Genomic DNA, 21,093 nt, shown 5'->3' with positions numbered 1-21,093 from the left:
TAGCTGGCGGCGGTGACAGACGCTGAAAATTGTTACTGGCTACACAGCATGCCCTGCAGGACCCGCTCATTTTTAAAATCAGGGTCACAAAATGCCTGTAGTGTGTATTTTGTGATCACTGAATCTCTCACATCACATACTTCCCTTTCTTTCTAATCTCTTAGTTAGAGTATCTATCTTTTTTTACTTCTTTTCAAACATACCTTCATCACCTACTTTAATGTCTGTCTCAGGTACATTACTTTTCTTTACCTGTATTCTTTCTTTACTCTCCCTCCCTTGTTACTTCTGTCTCCTACCTATTCCTGACTCAGCGTATGACATGACAGCAGCAGCAGTGCCGAGTGCTGGCCCCGCCCCTTTCACGATGTCATGGAGTGGGCGGGGCTTGCAGTATGAGGAAGTGCTGCAGAGCCCAGCCACGCAGAACTAGCAGGGGGTGCAGCATCAGTAGTACAGGTTACCAAACGCTGCCTGATCGGAGCTGAGCTCCAATTGCGGCAGCCAACCCACTGAAGAGGTGAGTGCAGGCCACTGTGGGGACAAAGCAATGCAGACAGTGTTTCTTTCCTGTCAACACTGGCTGCATTGCAGGGGAGCCTATGGGCCTGTTTTCAATGGGGGGCCTGGAGCTGCAGCTCCATCCGCCCCATTGTTAATCCGGCCCTGATGATATGCTTTTAATCTTCTTGTTTTTGTAAGTGCGATGAATAATTAAACCAATCTTTTTTCTTTTAAGGGATAATTGCACTATACAGTATTTGTCTCTATTTTATGTGCCTGTCCAACCTATCCTCTGGTGAGTGCTGTGTGGAAGGAAGGACACTTTGTTTTTACAGATCCTTGTGCAGAAAAGGGAACCTAAAGATCACTACAGGGTACATAACATTTACCTTCTTTGGGACTAAGATAGTTTATGGTGATAATAAATAAATAAATAAATATACAGTATATATAATCACCATATTACAGTATATCATACTATTATATCACAAGAATGATTTAACTGTTTGAGTGCAACCCCTCTTTGTTCTAACAGGTGTTTTAAAACAATGGGGCAGATGTATTAAGCCTGGAGATGGCATAAAGAAGTGATAAACCAGTGATATGTGCAAGGTGATAAACACACCAGCCAATCAGCTCCTAACTGTTAATTTACATATTGGACCTGATTGGCTGGTGTGTTTATCACCTTGCACATATCACTGGTTTATCACTTCCTTATGCCATCTCCAGGCTTAATACATCCCCCCACCCCCCCACCCCCAATGTCTGTAACTTTGTCAACAAGTGTAGTGGCTGATGCAACAGCACAAACGCTTGAAGGTGTTCCTCTTATTACAGGGTCTAAATGTTAGGAGTAATATTCTAGAGATCTCTGTTTCCCCCCATGCTCTTAAGTGAGTACACCTTGTATGTGTCCTGAATTTCATGGCAGAAAAGTGTAAATGGTTTACTATAATACGGAAGTGCTAAAGCTGGAGCACTAAGAATGTCAGTTTTTAGTTGATCAAAAACTAAACATTGATTGGCTGTGAGATGTACTGTATATGTCCTTACTTCTGATCTCCTATAAGAGCATCAGAAAGTACCTGAAGCTTCTGGGATGCATTATGAATCCATTCCCTTCAATAGATTATGAGGCCTAAATAAGCCCTGAGTGGTTTCAATGTTGTGGGTAGTGGTACCTGTAAAATTGCTGCTTGTTTTTCAGCTGTAATTTGCTTATCCCCAGCTAATATACAGTACAATGGCCAAGAAACTGGACATGAGTTTGTACTAGCTGTAGTTTGTCTTTAGAATGGCTAAGAATGTCAATAATGAAATTGCATCCTGTGTACAGTCTTGTTCAGTATCTGAACACAAAAGAAGATCATCTACATATTGAATGTTATCTCATGAACTGTAGTCTCATGAAGAGGATGCAAGTCCTTTAGGACTAGTGCCATGGCCTCTGAGAAGGCTGATGGTGACACAGCCTCTCCTTGTAGTAACCTAGTCCAACAATACTGTTTGTCTGAGTATGTGAATGCTAAAATATGCTAACTATGCTCTGTAAGTGGAATGGAAAAGAATGAGTTGGTCAAATTAATTAACGTGAAGCAATTTGAGGTACAGATGGAGCCATCTTTATCTTGGCCTTTAATAGGATTAACTAAACCAGGGCAGTCGTAACTTAATCCCCTGCTGTAATGACTTAATCCCCTGATGTATTGTTCTCTCTGTATTGTATTGCAGCTGAGAACAATAGATGAAGGGTTTATGCTAATAAACAATGGTGCAGCAGAGAAGCCAAGATGATCGTGGCTCCATCTGTAGTAGGAATCTGATTTAGCAGCATGTGTGGATTTGGCACGATAGGGCTGTTTCTCACCACCACTTCATTGACCTCTCTAAGGTTATGAACCATCGTACAGGATGCTGGTTCACCTGATTGGTGCTTTTCTTAGCTGTCAAAAGAGGCATGTTCCATGGGGAGTGACAAGGTTTCAATACTCCAGCCTGTAAATATTCTTGTATCTGATTACCAATTGTATTTGGTCTGGATTAAGAGGATACTGTTTCATTTACAAAGCATATATGTCTCAGGCCCAGAGAAAGCATGTTGTCCCAGAAGAAACTGGAAGATGCTTGAAATGTTCTCATTCTTCAGCCACATTCTTTCATAACTTCTGGGAATGTAGTACCATAAGGAAGTTCTGGAACAAAATAATTCAATATATTAATAACACTTTTCGTATTAGAGCTACATTACATCCACAGGCCTTGTTATTGGCAGACTTTACAGTCTGGAATCTTGACTCACACCATAAACACCTATACCCTTTTCTAACATTATTGATAACAGCTTCCAAACAGGCTATACTTAAGAATTGGATATATAAGCATGCATACCCCAACCCTCATGGAAGTTCACCAGAAATTATTGAAGATTCTATATTTTGATCGATAATATACTCTCCCTAATATAGAAAAGGGAGTAGTGTTCTTTTATATTTTTGGCGGTGCATTCAGACGCAGCGGCTGTGAGTGCAACAGAACCATGGGAGCGGGAGTAGGAGCATCTTTACCTGCCATTCCACTCTCCTTTGTCTTGATTTTGTGGATCGGGGGCCTGGGGGCTCTGCTGCCCTGTGGTCCATGCAGGACTGCATACTCGCGGTGGGAGCTGCTTGCGGTCCGTTCCGGCTCTGGTCCCTCTGTGATGCCGCTGCCGCTGGGGGGAGCCGCGTGGGGGACCCTGCTGACTTCCGATGTGCCGGCGGCCGGGGGGACCAGTGTGGCCGGGAGTGTGCGGCTGGCGGACCAGTGCGGCCGGGAGTGAGCGGCTGGCGGGCGCCAATGTGCGGGCTGGCGGGGACGCTGGCCGGCTTTTGGGCGCTGCTGCTACGGAGGGCCTGCTGGTTAGTTCCGGGGTCGGAGGGGGTGATGACCCGGGGCATGCTGGGTGCTCCTCTGGGCAGGAGAATTGTGGTGGATCCTGCGGTGAACTCAGGAGGACTTCGGTTGTTGGAGGCTGGAGGAGGCTAGGAAGCCTGGAATCTGGTCAGCCTGAGCAGCCTGAACAGCCTGAGCAACTAGATTCTGCTTATGATTGGAGGATGCTTAGCCCCTGGAGGGTAGGCAAGCCCAGATGGAAATTCAGACCGCAGAGAGAGAGGAAGCAAAAGCGGGGTAAAAGAGCAGGCATTAGGGTAAGACTTTATTTATGCCCCCATAGACCAGCGCTTCCCAGTTTATTTATTGCAAACGTAAGATCTCTTACGAACAAATTGGATGAGATCCAAGTGAGACTGGCAAATAAGTCCTTTTTAAAGACCTGCTCTCTCATGATTTTCACAGAGACATGGCTGAATGGCTCTATCCTGGACTCTGTAGGTCAGCTTACAGATAGGTAATTATTTAGATTGGACAGAACCATGGAATCTAGGAAAATGCGAGGTGGTGGACTATGTGTATATGTAAATAATAACTGGTGCACTGATGCTAGTCTTGTTGTGACTTTTTGCTCTGTAAATGTGGAATATATGGTGGTTAAGTGTCGACCTTTCTATTTGCCAAGAGAATTTTCAGTGGCGTTGGTAATGGCCGTATACATTCCTCCTTCTGCTCACGTAGAATCTGCATTAGATGTCTTGTACGCTGCTATAGTTAAACTGGAATCTAAATATGTTGAGGGGTTTTTTTTTAGTTGTAGGGGATTTTAATCAGGCTAGATTGAAGGCAGTTTTACCAAAATTTTATCAGTATGTTAAAGTCCCTACCAGAGGGTTAAATGTCTATTGTAATATCAAGGATGCTTATGCGACTTTTAGATATCCCAATATTGGTCACTCTGATCATATGTCCTTATTTTTGGTTCCAGCATACAAAACCGTAGTTCAACGGTTTAGGCCGACCAGCACTAATATTACAGTCTGGCCTGAGGGTGCAATGCAGAAACTTCAGGATGCTCTGGAATTTACTGATTGGGGGTTGTTCATTGAAGAATCATTGGGGGATGACAATAATGTGAATGTGGACTTCCTGACCTCCATGGTCCTTGGTTATGTATGCTGTTGTATAGAGAGTGTAACAACTAAAAAGTGTGTTCGAGCTTTTGCAAATGATAAACCATGGATAAATGGCATGGTTCGAACCTTATTAAGTGAGAGAGACAAAGCATTTAGATCTGGTGACCAAAATGCTTTCAGGGCTGCCCGACAAAAATTAAAAAAGGGTATAATAGAGGCAAAAAGGGCCTTTTCTGCTAAACTTGAAAGCAAGTTTAAAAATGATAAAGATGCAAGAAGCTTGTGGAAAGGCATCCAAGACATTTCTGACTATAAAGTTAATAAGAATCTCTCTCATAAAGAGGCTGATAGCTCCCTAGGGGAGACGTTAAATATATTTTATTCTCGTTTTGATAGCATGGCTGTTTCCCTGTTGATTGGGATGGGAATCTGGAGAATGCGGAGCCCCTGGTACTGGATGAATTGTCTGTTAGACGGTGCTTTGCCAGTTCTAAATCAGGTAAGGCCCCCGGCCCAGATAGGATCCCGGGAAATGTAATTAAGACATGTGCTGAGCAGCTGGCTGGGATCTTTACTATGATTTTTAACCTTTCCCTTGCCACTTGTCGTGTGCCTAAGTGTTTTAAGTCATCTATTATTGTCCCGGTTCCTAAAAATGGTAAGGCCTGTGAGCCAAATGATTACCGACCAATTGCTCTGACAACTCTTATAATGAAGGCCTTTGAAAGATTGGTTATGGGACACATAAAGAAAAATATCCCAGCTAATCTGGATCCTTTTCAGTTTGCATATAAAGCAAATAGGTCGACGGATGACGCTGCTATCACTTTGGTTCATCGTGTGGCTACCCATCTAGAATTCACATGTTCTTCTGCGAGAATTCTGTTTGTGGATTACAGTTCAGCGTTTAATACGGTAATCCCAACATCGTTAGTGTCTAAACTATCTCAGTTGGGATTAAATCATTTTGTATGTAGATGGATCTTGGATTTTTTGCCAAACAGGCCCCAATCTGTAAGATTGTACAATTCTCTGTCTAGCGAGCTTGTAATTAGTACGGGGGTGCCTCAGGGTTGTGTACTGAGTCCCTTGTTGTACTCCCTATTTACTTATGATTGCATTTCTAAATCGGAGTCAGTTCACATTATTAAATTTGCCGATGATATTGCAGTTGTAGGTTTAATGAGGTAAGTAAGGACGATGAGTCAGAATATAGATCTGAGGTTGCTAGGTTAGAAGCTTGGAGTCAAACTAATCATTTAATCTTAAATGTAAAAAAAACAAAAGAAATGATTGTAGATTTTAGGAAATAGCATAAGCAGCCCTTTTGTCCTATAGTTGTAAATAACCAGGTAGTGGAGACAGTTGAGTCTTTTAAATTCCTGGGTATTAACATCTCCAATGATTTGTCCTGGGGTACTCATACACGATGTGTTGTTAAAAAAGCCCACCAACGCCTGTTTTTATTGAGGAAAATGCGTATGGCGGGAATATGTAAGGAGATTTTAGTACATTTTTATTAGAGATGAGCGCCTGAAATTTTTCGGGTTTTGTGTTTTGGTTTTGGGTTCGGTTCCGCGGCCGTGTTTTGGGTTCGACCGCGTTTTGGCAAAACCTCACCGAATTTTTTTTGTCGGATTCGGGTGTGTTTTGGATTCGGGTGTTTTTTTCAAAAAACCCTAAAAACCAGCTTAAATCATAGAATTTGGGGGTCATTTTGATCCCATATTATTATTAACCTCAAAAACCATAATTTCCACTCATTTTCAGTCTATTCTGAATACCTCACACCTCACAATATTCTTTTTAGTCCTAAAATTTGCACCGAGGTCGCTGGATGACTAAGCTAAGCGACCCTAGTGGCCGACACAAACACCTGGCCCATCTAGGAGTGGCACTGCAGTGTCACGCAGGATAGCCCTTCCAAAAAACACTCCCCAAACAGCACATGACGCAAAGAAAAAAAGAGGTGCAATGAGGTAGCTGTGTGACTAAGCTCAGCGACCCAAGTGCCCGACACAAACACCTGGCCCATCTAGGAGTGGCACTGCAGTGTCACGCAGGATGTCCCTTCCAAAAAACCCTCCCCAAACAGCACATGACGCAAAGAAAAAAAGAGGCGCAATGAGGTAGCTGTGTGAGTAAGATTAGCGACCCTAGTGGCCGACACAAACACCGGGCCCATCTAGGAGTGGCACTGCAGTGTCACGCAGGATGTCCCTTCCAAAAAACCCTCCCCAAACAGCACATGACGCAAAGAAAAATAAAAGAAAAAAGAGGTGCAAGATGGAATTGTCCTTGGGCCCTCCCACCCACCCTTATGTTGTATAAACAGGACATGCACACTTTAACCAACCCATCATTTCAGTGACAGGGTCTGCCACACGACTGTGACTGATATGACGGGTTGGTTTGGACCCCCACCAAAAAAGAAGCAATTAATCTCTCCTTGCACAAACTGGCTCTACAGAGGCAAGATGTCCACCTCATCATCATCCTCCGATATATCACCGTGTACATCCCCCTCCTCACAGATTATCAATTCGTCCCCACTGGAATCCACCATCTCAGCTCCCTGTGTACTTTGTGGAGGCAATTGCTGCTGGTCAATGTCTCCGCGGAGGAATTGATTATAATTCATTTTAATGAACATCATCTTCTCCACATTTTCTGGATGTAACCTCGTACGCCGATTGCTGACAAGGTGAGCGGCGGCACTAAACACTCTTTCGGAGTACACACTTGTGGGAGGGCAACTTAGGTAGAATAAAGCCAGTTTGTGCAAGGGCCTCCAAATTGCCTCTTTTTCCTGCCAGTATAAGTACGGACTGTGTGACGTGCCTACTTGGATGCGGTCACTCATATAATCCTCCACCATTCTTTCAATGTTGAGAGAATCATATGCAGTGACAGTAGACGACATGTCCGTAATCGTTGTCAGGTCCTTCAGTCCGGACCAGATGTCAGCATCAGCAGTCGCTCCAGACTGCCCTGCATCACCGCCAGCGGGTGGGCTCGGAATTCTGAGCCTTTTCCTCGCACCCCCAGTTGCGGGAGAATGTGAAGGAGGAGATGTTGACAGGTCGCGTTCCGCTTGACTTGACAATTTTGTCACCAGCAGGTCTTTGCACCCCAGCAGACTTGTGTTTGCCGGAAAGAGAGATCCAAGGTAGGTTTTAAATCTAGGATCGAGCACGGTGGCCAAAATGTAGTGCTCTGATTTCAACAGATTGACCACCCGTGAATCCTTGTTAAGCGAATTAAGGGCTGCATCCACAAGTCCCACATGCCTAGCGGAATCGCTCCCTTTTAGCTCCTTCTTCAATGCCTCCAGCTTCTTCTGCAAAAGCCTGATGAGGGGAATGACCTGACTCAGGCTGGCAGTGTCTGAACTGACTTCACGTGTGGCAAGTTCAAAGGGCATCAGAACCTTGCACAACGTTGAAATTATTCTCCACTGCACTTGAGACAGGTGCATTCCACCTCCTATATCGTGCTCAATTGTATAGGCTTGAATGGCCTTTTGCTGCTCCTCCAACCTCTGAAGCATATAGAGGGTTGAATTCCACCTCGTTACCACTTCTTGCTTCAGATGATGGCAGGGCAGGTTCAGTAGTTTTTGGTGGTGCTCCAGTCTTCTGTACGTGGTGCCTGTACGCCGAAAGTGTCCCGCATTTCTTCTGGCCACCGACAGCATCTCTTGCACGCCCCTGTCGTTTTTTAAAAAATTCTGCACCACCAAATTCAAGGTATGTGCAAAACATGGGACGTGCTGGAATTTGCCCATATTTAATGCACACACAATATTGCTGGCGTTGTCCAATGCCACAAATCCACAGGAGAGTCCAATTGGGGTAAGCCATTCTGCGATGATCTTCCTCAGTTGCCGTAAGAGGTTTTCAGCTGTGTGCGTATTCTGGAAAGCGGTGATACAAAGCGTAGCCTGCCTAGGAAAGAGTTGGCGTTTGCGAGATGCTGCTACTGGTGCCGCCGCTGCTGTTCTTGCGGCGGGAGTCCATACATCTACCCAGTGGGCTGTCACAGTCATATAGTCCTGACCCTGCCCTGCTCCACTTGTCCACATGTCCGTGGTTAAGTGGACATTGGGTACAACTGCATTTTTTAGGACACTGGTGAGTCTTTTTCTGACGTCCGTGTACATTCTCGGTATCGCCTGCCTACAGAAGTGGAACCTAGATGGTATTTGGTAACGGGGGCACACTGCCTCAATAAATTGTCTAGTTCCCTGTGAACTAACGGCGGATACCGGACGCACGTCTAACACCAACATAGTTGTCAAGGACTCAGTTATCCGCTTTGCAACAGGATGACTGCTGTGATATTTCATCTTCCTCGCAAAGGACTGTTGGACAGTCAATTGCTTACTGGAAGTAGTACAAGTGGGCTTACGACTTCCCCTCTGGGATGACCATCGACTCCCAGCAGCAACAACAGCAGCGCCAGCAGCAGTAGGCGTTACACGCAAGGATGCATCGGAGGAATCCCAGGCAGGAGAGGACTCGTCAGAATTGCCAGTGACATGGCCTGCAGGACTATTGGCATTCCTGGGGAAGGAGGAAATTGACACTGAGGGAGTTGGTGGGGTGGTTTGCGTGAGCTTGGTTACAAAAGGAAGGGATTTACTGGTCAGTGGACTGCTTCCGCTGTCGGCCCAAGTTTTTGAACTTGTCACTGACTTATTATGAATGCGCTGCAGGTGACGTATAAGGGAGGATGTTCCGAGGTGGTTAACGTCCTTACCCCTACTTATTACAGCTTGACAAAGGGAACACACGGCTTGACACCTGTTGTCCGCATTTCTGGTGAAATACTTCCACACCGAAGAGCTGATTTTTTTGGTATTTTCACCAGGCATGTCAACGGCCCTATTCCTCCCACGGACAACAGGTGTCTCCCCGGGTGCCTGACTTAAACAAACCACCTCACCATCAGAATCCTCCTGGTCAATTTCCTCCCCAGCGCCAGCAACACCCATATCCTCCTCATCCTGGTGTACTTCAACACTGACATCTTCAATCTGACTTTCAGGAACTGGACTGCGGGTGCTCCTTCCAGCACTTGCAGGGGGTGTGCAAATGGTGGAAGGCGCATGCTCTTCACGTCCAGTGTTGGGAAGGTCAGGCATCGCAACCGACATAATTGGACTCTCCTTGTGGATTTGGGATTTCGAAGAACGCACAGTTCTTTGCGGTGCTACTGCTTTTGCCAGCTTGAGTCTTTTCATTTTTCTAGCGAGAGGCTGAGTGCCTCCATCCTCATGTGAAGCTGAACCACTAGCCATGAACATAGGCCAGGGCCTCAGCCGTTCCTTGCCACTCCGTGTGGTAAATGGCATATTGGCAAGTTTACGCTTCTCCTCCGACAATTTTATTTTAGGTTTTGGAGTCCTTTTTTTACTGATATTTGGTGTTTTGGATTTGACAAGCTCTGTACTATGACATTGGGCATCGGCCTTGGCAGACGACGTTGCTGGCATTTCATCGTCTCGGCCATGACTAGTGGCAGCAGCTTCAGCACGAGGTGGAAGTGGATCTTGATCTTTCCCTAATTTTGGAACCTCAACATTTTTGTTCTCCATATTTTAATAGGCACAACTAAAAGGCACCTCAGGTAAACAATGGAGATGGATGGATACTAGTATACAATTATGGATGGACTGCCGAGTGCCGACACAGAGGTAGCTACAGCCGTGGACTACCGTACTGTACTGTGTCTGCTGCTAATATAGACTGGTTGATAAAGAGATGTAGTAGTAGTATGTATGTATAAAGAAGAAAGAAAAAAAAACCACGGGTAGGTGGTATACAATTATGGACGGACTGCCCAGTGCCGACACAGAGGTAGCTACAGCCGTGGACTACCGTACTGTACTGTGTCTGCTGCTAATATAGACTGGTTGATAAAGAGATGTAGTAGTAGTAGTATGTATGTATAAAGAAGAAAGAAAAAAAAACCACGGGTAGGTGGTATACAATTATGGACGGACTGCCCAGTGCCGACACAGAGGTAGCTACAGCCGTGGACTACCGTACTGTACTGTGTCTGCTGCTAATATAGACTGGTTGATAAAGAGATGTAGTAGTAGTATGTATGTATAAAGAAGAAAGAAAAAAAAACCACGGGTAGGTGGTATACAATTATGGACGGACTGCCCAGTGCCGACACAGAGGTAGCTACAGCCGTGGACTACCGTACTGTACTGTGTCTGCTGCTAATATAGACTGGTTGATAAAGAGATGTAGTAGTAGTAGTATGTATGTATAAAGAAGAAAGAAAAAAAAACCACGGGTAGGTGGTATACAATTATGGACGGACTGCCGAGTGCCGACACAGAGGTTGCTACAGCCGTGGACTACCGTACTGTACTGTGTCTGCTGCTAATATAGACTGGTTGATAAAGAGATGTAGTAGTAGTATGTATGTATAAAGAAGAAAGAAAAAAAAACCACGGGTAGGTGGTATACAATTATGGACGGACTGCCGAGTGCCGACACAGAGGTAGCTACAGCCGTGAACTACCGTACTGTGTCTGCTGCGACTGGATGATAAATAATGATATAAAAAATATATATATATATCACTACTGCAGCCGGACAGGTATATATTATATAATGACGGACCTGCTGGACACTGTCTGTCAGCAGAATGAGTTTTTTATAGAATAAAAAAAAAAACACCACACAAGTGAAGTCACACGACGAGTGTTTAACTTTTTCAGGCAATCACAATATAGTATACTATACTACTAACTATACTGGTGGTCAGTGTGGTCAGGTGGTCACTGGTCAGTCACACTGGCAGTGGCACTCCTGCAGCAAAAGTGTGCACTGTTTAATTTTAATAATAATATGTACTCCTGGCTCCTGCTATAACCTATAACTGGCACTGCAGTGCTCCCCAGTCTCCCCCACAATTATAAGATGTGTGAGCTGAGCACAGTCAGATACGAGTGTTTAACTTTTTCAGGCAATCACAATATAGTATACTATACTACTAACTATACTGGTGGTCAGTGTGGTCAGGTCACTGGTCAGTCACACTGGCAGTGGCACTCCTGCAGCAAAAGTGTGCACTGTTTAATTTTAATAATAATATGTACTCCTGGCTCCTGCTATAACCTATAACTGGCACTGCAGTGCTCCCCAGTCTCCCCCACAATTATAAGATGTGTGAGCTGAGCACAGTCAGATATATACATAGATGATGCAGCACACTGGGCTGAGCAGTGCACACAGATATGGTATGTGACTGAGTCACTGTGTATCGTTTTTTTCAGGCAGAGAACGGATATATTAAATAAAACTGCACTGTCTGGTGGTCACTGTGGTCAGTCACTAGTAAACTCTGCACTCTCTACAGTTCTACAGTACTCCTAAGCTCCAGTAAATCAGGTCAATCTCTCTCTCTCTCTCTTCTAATCTAAATGGAGAGGACGCCAGCCACGTCCTCTCCCTATCAATCTCAATGCACGTGTGAAAATGGCGGCGACGCGCGGCTCCTTATATAGAATCCGAGTCTCGCGAGAATCCGACAGCGTCATGATGACGTTCGGGCACGCTCGGGTTAACCGAGCAAGGCGGGAAGATCCGAGTCGCTCGGACCCGTGAAAAAAAACATGAAGTTCGTGCGGGTTCGGATTCAGAGAAACCGAACCCGCTCATCTCTAATTTTTATTCGGCCATCTTAGAGACTGTCCTTACATACGGAATTATGGTATGGTTTGGTAACTGTACTGCCGTAGAACGTAAGTCCCTTCAGAGAGTGGTTAAAACTAGTGATGTGCACCGGAAATTTTTCGGGTTTTGCGTTTTGGTTTTGGATTCGGTTCCGAGGCCGTGTTTTGTATTCGGACGCGTTTTGGCAAAACCTCCCTGAAAATTTTTTTGTCGGATTCGGGTGTGTTTTGGATTCGGGTGTTTTTTTTACAAAAAACCCTCAAAAACAGCTTAAATCATAGAATTTTGGGGTCAATTTGATCCCATAGTATTATGAACCTCAATAACCATAATTTACACTCATTTTCAGTCTATTATGAACACCTCACAATATTATTTTTAGTCCTAAAATTTGCATCAAGGTCGCTGGATGACTAAGCTAAGCGACCCAAGTGGCCGACACAAACACCTGGCCCATCTAGGAGTGGCACTGCAGTGTCAGACAGGATGGCACTTCAAAAAAATAGTCCCCAAACAGCACATGATGCAAAGTAAAAAAGAGGCGCAATGAGGTAGCTGTGTGACTAACCTAAGCGACCCAAGTGGCCGACACAAACACCTGGCCCATCTAGGATTGGCACTGTAGTGTCAGACAGGATGGCACTTCAAAAAAATAGTCCCCAAACAGCACATGATGCAAAGAAAATAAGAGGTGCACCAAGGTCGCTGGATGGCTAAGCTAAGCGACACAAGTGGCCGACACAAACACCTGGCGCATCTAGGAGTGGCACTGCAGTGTCAGGCAGGATGGCACTTCAAAAAAATAGTCCCCAAACAGCACATGATGCAAAGAAAAAAAGAGGCGCAATGAGGTAGCTGTGTGACTAAGCTAAGCGACCCAAGTGGCCGACACAAACACCTGGGCTTGCCCATCTAGGAGTGGCACTGCAGTGTCAGACAGGTTGTCAGATTTAAAAAATAGTCCCCAAACAGCACATGATGCAAAGAAAAAAAGAGGTGCACCAAGGTCGCTGGATGGCTAAGCTAAGCGACACTAGTGGCCGACACAAACACCTGGCCCATCTAGGAGTGGCACTGCAGTGTCAGACAGGATGGCACTTCAAAAAAATAGTCCACAAACAGCACATGATTCAAAGAAAAAAAGAGGCGCAATGAGGTAGCTGTGTGACTAAGCTAAGTGACCCAAATGGCGGACACAAACACCTGGCCCATCTAGGAGTGGCACTGCAGTGTCAGACAAGATGGCAGATTTAAAAAATAGTCCCCAAACAGCACATGATGCAAAGAAAAAAAGAGGTGCACCAAGGTCGCTGGATGGCTAAGCTAAGCGACACAAGTGGCCGACACAAACACCTGGCCTATCTAGGAGTGGCACTGCAGTGTCAGGCAGGATGGCACTTAAAAAGAATAGTCCCCAAACAGCACATGATGCAAAGAAAAATGAAAGAAAAAAGAGATGCAAGATGGAATTGTCCTTGGGCCCTCCCACGCACCCTTATGTTGTATAAACAGGACATGCACACTTTAACGAACTCATCATTTCAGCGACAGGGTCTGCCACACGACTGTGACTGAAATGACTGGTTGGTTTGGGCCCCCACCAAAAAAGAAGCAATCAATCTCTCCTTGCACAAACTGGCTCTACAGAGGCAAGATGTCCACCTCCTCCTCATCGTCCGATTCCTCACCCCTTTCACTGTGTACATCCCTCTCCTCACAGATTATTAATTCGTCCCCACTGGAATCCACCATCTCAGGTCCCTGTGTACTTTCTGGAGGCAATTGCTGGTGAATGTCTCCATGGAGGAATTGATTATAATTCATTTTGATGAACATCATCTTCTCCACATTTTCTGGAAGTAACCTCGTACGCCGATTGCCGACAAGGTGAGCGGCTGCACTAAACACTCTTTCGGAGTACACACTGGAGGAGGGGCAACTTAGGTAAAATAAAGCCAGTTTGTGCAAAGGCCTCCATATTGCCTCTTTTTCCTGCCAGTATACGTACGGACTGTCTGACGTGCCTACTTGGATGCGGTCACTCATATAATCCTCCACCATTCTTTCAATGGTGACAGAATCATATGCAGTGACAGTAAACGACATGTCAGTAATCGTTGGCAGGTCCTTCAGTCCGGACCAGATGTCAGCACTCGCTCCAGACTGCCCAGCATCACCGCCAGCGGGTGGGCTCAAAATTCTTAGCCTTTTCCTCGCAGCCCCAGTTGCGGGAGAATGTGAAGGAGGAGCTGTTGACGGGTCATGTTCCGCTTGACTTGACAATTTTCTAACCAGCAGGTCTTTGAACCTCTGCAGGCTTGTGTCTGCCAGAAAGAGAGATACAACATAGGTTTTAAATCTAGGATCGAGCACGGTGGCCAAAATGTAGTGCTCTGATTTCAACAGATTGACCACCCGTGAATCCTGGTTAAGCAAATTAAGGGCTCCATCCACACGTCCCACATGCCTAGCGGAATCGCTCTGTTTTAGCTCCTCCTTCAATGTCTCCAGCTTCTTCTGCAAAAGCCTGATGAGGGGAATGACCTGACTCAGGCTGGCAGTGTTTGAACTGACTTCACGTGTGGCAAGTTCAAAGGGTTGCAGAACCTTGCACAACGTTGAAATCATTCTCCACTGCGCTTGAGTCAGGTGCATTCCCCTCCTTTGCCTATATCGTAGGCAGATGTATAGGCTTGAATGGCCTTTTGTTGCTCCTCCATCCTCTGAAGCATATAGAGGGTTGAATTCCACCTCGTTACCACCTCTTGCTTCAGATGATGGCAGGGCAGGTTCAGGACTGTTTGCTGGTGCTCCAGTCTTCGGCACGCGGTGGCTGAATGCCGAAAGTGGCCCGCAATTCTTCGGGCCACCGACAGCATCTCTTGCACGCCCCTGTCATTTTTTAAATAATTCTGCACCACCAAATTCAATGTATGTGCAAAACATGGAACGTGCTGGAATTTGCCCAGATGAAATGCACGCACAATATTGGTGGCGTTGTCCGATGTCACAAATCCCCAGGAGAGTCCAATTGGGTAAGCCATTCTGCGATGATGTTCCTCAGTTTCTGTAAGAGGTTGTCAGCTGTGTGCCTCTTATGGAAAGTGGTGATACAAAGCGTAGCCTGCCTAGGAACGAGTTGGCGTTTGCGAGATGCTGCTACTGGTGCCGCCGCTGCTGTTCTTGCTGCGGGAGGCAATACATCTACCCAGTGGGCTGTCACAGTCATATAGTCCTGAGTCTGCCCTGCTCCACTTGTCCACATGTCCGTGGTTAAGTGGACATAAGGTACAACTGCATTTTTTAGGACACTGGTGACTCTTTTTCTGACATCTGTGTACATTCTCTGTATCGCCTGCCTAGAGAAATGGAACCTAGATGGTATTTGGTACCGGGGACACAGTACCTCAAGCAATTCTCTAGTTTCCTGTGAATTAACGGTGGATACCGGAAACACGTTTAAAACCGCCCAGGCTGCCAAGGCCTGAGTTATCCGCTTTGCAGCAGGATGACTGCTGTGATATTTCATCTTCCTCGCAAAGGACTGTTGGACAGTCAATTGTTTACTGGAAGTAGTACAAGTGGTCTTCCGACTTCCCCTCTGGGATGACGATCGACTCCCAGCGGCAACAACAGCAGCGCCAGCAGCAGTAGGCGTTACACTCAAGGATGCATCGGAGGAATCCCAGGCAGGAGAGGACTCGTCAGACTTGACAGTGACATGGCCTGCCGGACTATTGGCTTTCCTGTCTAAGGAGGAAATTGACACTGAGGGAGTTGGTGGTGTGGTTTGCAGGAGCTTGGTTACAAGAGGAAGGGATTTAGTGGTCAGTGGACTTCTTCCGCTGTCATCCAAAGTTTTTGAACTTGTCACTGACTTCTGATGAATGCGGTCCAGGTGATATATAAGGGAGGATGTTCCAAGGTGGTTAACGTCCTTACCCCTACTTATTACAGCTTGACAAAGGCAACACACGGCTAGACACCAGTTGTCCTCATTTCTGTTGAAATAATTCCACACCGAAGAGGTGATTTTTTTTTTTGTATTTTGACCAGGCATGTCAATGGCCATATTCGTCCCACGGACAACTGGTGTCTCCCCGGGTGCCTGACTTAAACAAACCACCTCACCATCAGAATCCTCCTTGTCAATTTCCTCCCCAGCGCCAGCAACACCCATATCCTCATCCTGGTGTACTTCAACACTGACATCTTCAATTTGACTATCAGGAACTGGACTGCGGGTGCTCCTTCCAGCACTTGCAGGGGGCGTGCAAATGGTGGAAGGTGCAACCTCTTCCCGTCCAGTGTTGGGAAGGTCAGGCATCGCAACCGACACAATTGGACTCTCCTTGGGGATTTGTGATTTAGAAGAAAGCACAGTTCTTTGCTGTGCTTTTGCAATCTTAACTCTTTTAAGTTTTCTAGCAGGAGGATGAGTGCTTCCATCCTCAGGTGAAGCTGAACTACTAGCCTTGAACATAGGCCAGGGCCACAGCCGTTCCTTGCCACTCCGTGTCGTAAATGGCACATTGTCAAGTTTACGCTTCTCCTCAGATGATTTTGATTTAGATTTTTGTGTCATTTTACTGAGCTTTATTTTTTTGGATTTTACATGCTCTCTACTATGACATTGGGCATCGGCCTTGGCAGACGACGTTGATGGCATTTCATTGTCTCGGCCATGACTAGTGGCAGCAGCTTCAGCACGAGGTGGAAGTGGATCTTGATCTTTCCCTATTTTACCCTCCACATTTTTGTTCTCCATTTTTTAATGTGTGGAATTATATGAAAGTAATATATCAATAGCAATGGCCTACTACTATTTACACTGCGCACAACTGAAATGCACCACAGGTATGGATGGATAGTATACTTGACGACACAGAGGTAGGTAGAGCAGTGGCCTACTGTACCGTACTGCTATATAGTATATACTGGTGGTCAGCAAACGGTGCAAAACTGAAATGCACCACAGGTATGGATGGATAGTATACTTGACGACACAGAGGTAGGTAGATCAGTGGCCTACTGTACCGTACTGCTATATATTATATACTGGTGGACAGCAAACTGTGCAAAACTGAAATGCACCACAGGTATGGATGGATAGTATACTTGATGACCCAGTGGTAGGTAGAGCAGTGGCCTACTGTACCGTACTGCTATATAATATATACTGGTGGTCAGCAAACTGTGCAAAACTGAAATGCACCACAGGTATGGATGGATAGTATACTTGACGACACAGAGGTAGGTAGAGCAGTGGCCTACTGTACCGTACTGCTATATATTATATACTGGTGGACAGCAAACTGTGCAAAACTGAAATGCACCACAGGTATGGATGGATAGTATACTTGACGACACAGAGGTAGGTAGAGCAGTGGCCTACTGTACCATACTGCTATATAGTATATACTGGTGGTCAGCAAACTGTGCAAAACTGAAATGCACCACAGGTATGGATGGATAGTATACTTGACGACACAGAGGTAGGTAAAGCAGCGGCCTACTGTACTGTACTGCTATATAGTATATACTGGTGGTCAGCAAACTGTGCAAAACTGAAATGCACCACAGGTATGGATGGATAGTATACTTGACGACACAGAGGTAGGTAGAGCAGTGGCCTTCTGTACCGTACTGCTATATAGTATATACTGGTGGTCAGCAAACTGTGCAAAACTGAAATGCACCACAGGTATGGATGGATAGTATACTTGACGACACAGAGGTAGGTAGAGCAGTGGCCTTCTGTACCGTACTGCTATAAAGTATATACTGGTGGTCAGCAAACTGTGCAAAACTGAAATGCACCACAGGTATGGATGGATAGTATACTTGACGACACAGAGGTAGGTAGATCAGTGGACTACTGTACCGTACTGCTATATATATAGTTATACTGGTGGTCAGCAAAATTCTGCACTGTCCTCCTACTATATACTACAATGAAGCACAGATATGGAGCGTTTTTCAGGCAGAGAACGTATAATACTGCTGGTCACTGGTCAGTAAAACTCTGCACTGTCCTCCTACTATATAATACTGCTGGTCCCCAGTCCCCACAATAAAGCAATTAGCACACTGAGCACAGATATTTGCAGCACACTGAGCACAGTCAGATATGGAGCGTTTTTCAGGCAGAGAACGTAGATATTTGCACTTGCAGCACACTGAGCACAGATATTTGCAGCACACTGAGCACAGATATTTGCAGCACAATTTGCAGCCCACTGAACATAGAAACTGAGAGGACGCCAGCCACGTCCTCTCACAGTCATCTCCAATGCACGAGTGAAAAATGGCGGCGACGCACGGCTCCTTATATAGAATCCGAATCTTGCGAGAATCCGACCGCGGGATGATGACGTTCGGGCGCGCTCCGGTTAACCGAGCAAGGCGGGAGGATCCGAGTTGCTCTGACCCGTGAAAAAAAAGGTGAATTTCGGGGCGGGTTCGGATCCCGAGGATCCGAACCCGGTCATCACTAGTTAAAACTGCGAGTAGAGTTATTGGAGTTAGTTTGCCCTGTATTCAGGATATAAATGAAAAGAGGCTCCTCACTAAGGTGAGAAGTATTTTGGGAGATCTATCTCATCATAATGTGGGGATGTTTTCTGTGTTGCCATCAAATAGGCGTTATCGTTCTATTCTCTGTCGGACTAACCGGTTAAGGGGCAGTTTTTTCCCAACAGCAATAAACATGTTAAACCGGACAAAATCGAGATAAATTGATGATTGATAATTGAGTATGTCTTGGTTTCAGGAGTGCTCTTTCTGTTCTTATGTTTTCTGTATATGCTTGCTTTTAGTTTCGTTGATTGTTCATGTATTATTCTTGAACCATTGATGATAATAAAGTATTATTATTATTATTATTATTATTAAATGGAAACCTTACATTTCTACTTTATCACAGAACACGCAAATCCAAATTATTGCACGCTTTGGAACACCCGAATGGTCTTTACATCAAAATATGCTAGAGAATACTTTATTGCATGTGTAAGATTTGCATATGTCCCCTCGCTATAAAAAAAAAAAAGGAGGCACTATCATAACCTGATTTAATTGTGTTATTTCATCTATAATGTGATTTATTAACATGTGAGACTACCTGGCTTAATTAGTGAAATTATTTTCTCTGCTCTTCTACCATAATACTTGACTGATATGTAAACTTGTACTGTGTACCTCTAATGCACATTTTCGAATGTTTTGGATGTTCTAACCCCCCCCCCCCTCCCCCTCGTTCCCCCCCCCCCCCTTCTCTTTATATTCACTATCTTTGTTTCTATTTAATCAAGTTCACTTTCTTCTTTTGGTATATGTGTCTTATATTGCAGTTCGGAATACTAATGTTGTCACTATGTAGTTCAGAGTTCTTTATGATATACAAGTTGTATCCTGAGACTTGTTATGCTCTCATACGCTTGAACTATGCATGATATGTACATTTTTCTTTTTTACCATATTCTGCTATCTGTATGTCATGTCAAAGAAAGCTGATCTTTCTAACTATATTGTATTCAAAGAAAACTCAATAAAATGTTTATGACTAAAAAAAGGAGGATACTGTTTCATACTCTCAGCTTGGACATTTGGTTGCAGTTGTATGGAAATTGGTGTCACTGGCAAAAGTTCTACATCCACTTTACAGGTTATCCAGAGTTGGTCTGGTACCTGATTTCTAGAATAGTCTGTTCCCAGCTTCACAATACTGCAAATTTACACAATTCACAGATTAACTAAATTAGAATGGGAGCCAGTTGACATGTACTGTTACTTTGGATCAAACTTCTTGTGCAAGACTGCTTAGTGACTGATTCTCTTTTGCTTAGTGGTTTTTGAAAGAGCAGAGAAAAAATCTCAACATGCCAAATGCAGTGGCAACAGCTCCCTTTTCAGTAGAACATATGATGAACATATGATGAACATATGATGCCGGAAGGCTGATTCTGGCAAGGAAACAGGACTAGTTCTCTATATAACAAAACATACCGCCCATATCAGGAGGCATAAAGGTTAACTGAAAATGAAAATGCAAATTTGTGACTTAGGGTCTAGTTCAGAGTGGGACGCAGATGAATGCACATTCCCAAATTATCATGAATCTGCGGCTGCGCAAGGTCCGTTCTGCACATGAACAGTACGGGTTTTGCATTGTAGCCTGCAGTCCCCATCTTCCACTGCCTGATTAACAGGTAGCAGCATTGAGGGGGTGGGCAGGAGGTGGGGGGAGGCCTACATTCCCAGGAATGGGTGGTGTCACCCCCGTTTTCTGGGAGGGGAGAGTACAGGGTCTGCATATTACCACGCAGATATCCTGGCCTCACCAATCCCTGAATCAGGCCCTTATTTTGTTCATTTTGTAAGAATATACAGAAGATATACAGAATTTATACAGAATATATAGTAGTAGTTTATCTTTACTGTAAAACAGCTTAAGGAAATAAACATAAAAAATGAGCTATGAGCCTAGTTCGAGGTTGAACGCAAATGCAAATGCATTTGCAGTTTCTGATAATTGGTACAGCGCATGCCCGCCACTATATTTGCATACAGAATAGAGTAAAAATTGCCGCCGCTAAATTATTCAGCAGACTTGCACATAAAAACAACCCCTCAACTAAACAATGTTAAAGAGGCGTGGCGGAGGAGTGTCTGTGGGCAGTCTCCGCAAGTTTACAAATCTGGGCGTGTAACGGGCGTGTTGTGGTAGTATGTACCTGGGTACAGAAAAATACAATGCAGATTCTGGGCAGGTATAGAGCTACACACACTGTGCAAGTCACTATAATGGCATCAGTAACATCGATGATTGATGCGATGGCTGCACAATTAGCAAATAATCGCACACAGCTGATGTTGTTTAA

General features: G+C 44.9%; 1 long non-coding RNA gene across 2 annotated transcripts; it reads left to right on the top strand.

Annotated features, from left to right (window-relative positions):
* Positions 1 to 432: 432 nt before the first annotated feature.
* LOC135041578 (uncharacterized) lies at positions 433 to 19,697 on the top strand. Of its 2 annotated transcripts, XR_010235705.1 has the most exons (4): positions 433 to 520; positions 740 to 878; positions 4,911 to 5,013; positions 19,137 to 19,697. It is a non-coding gene; the product is annotated as an uncharacterized LOC135041578 (long non-coding RNA). The 2 variants fall into 2 exon arrangements; XR_010235425.1 differs by lacking the exon at positions 740 to 878.
* Positions 19,698 to 21,093: the final 1,396 nt, after the last annotated feature.

The sequence above is a fragment of the Pseudophryne corroboree genome, chromosome 1 (assembly GCF_028390025.1).
Source record: "Pseudophryne corroboree isolate aPseCor3 chromosome 1, aPseCor3.hap2, whole genome shotgun sequence".
Taxonomy (NCBI): domain Eukaryota; kingdom Metazoa; phylum Chordata; class Amphibia; order Anura; family Myobatrachidae; genus Pseudophryne; species Pseudophryne corroboree.
Note: the sequence above shows the minus strand (reverse complement) of the source record. Positions and strands in the feature narration are given on the sequence as shown.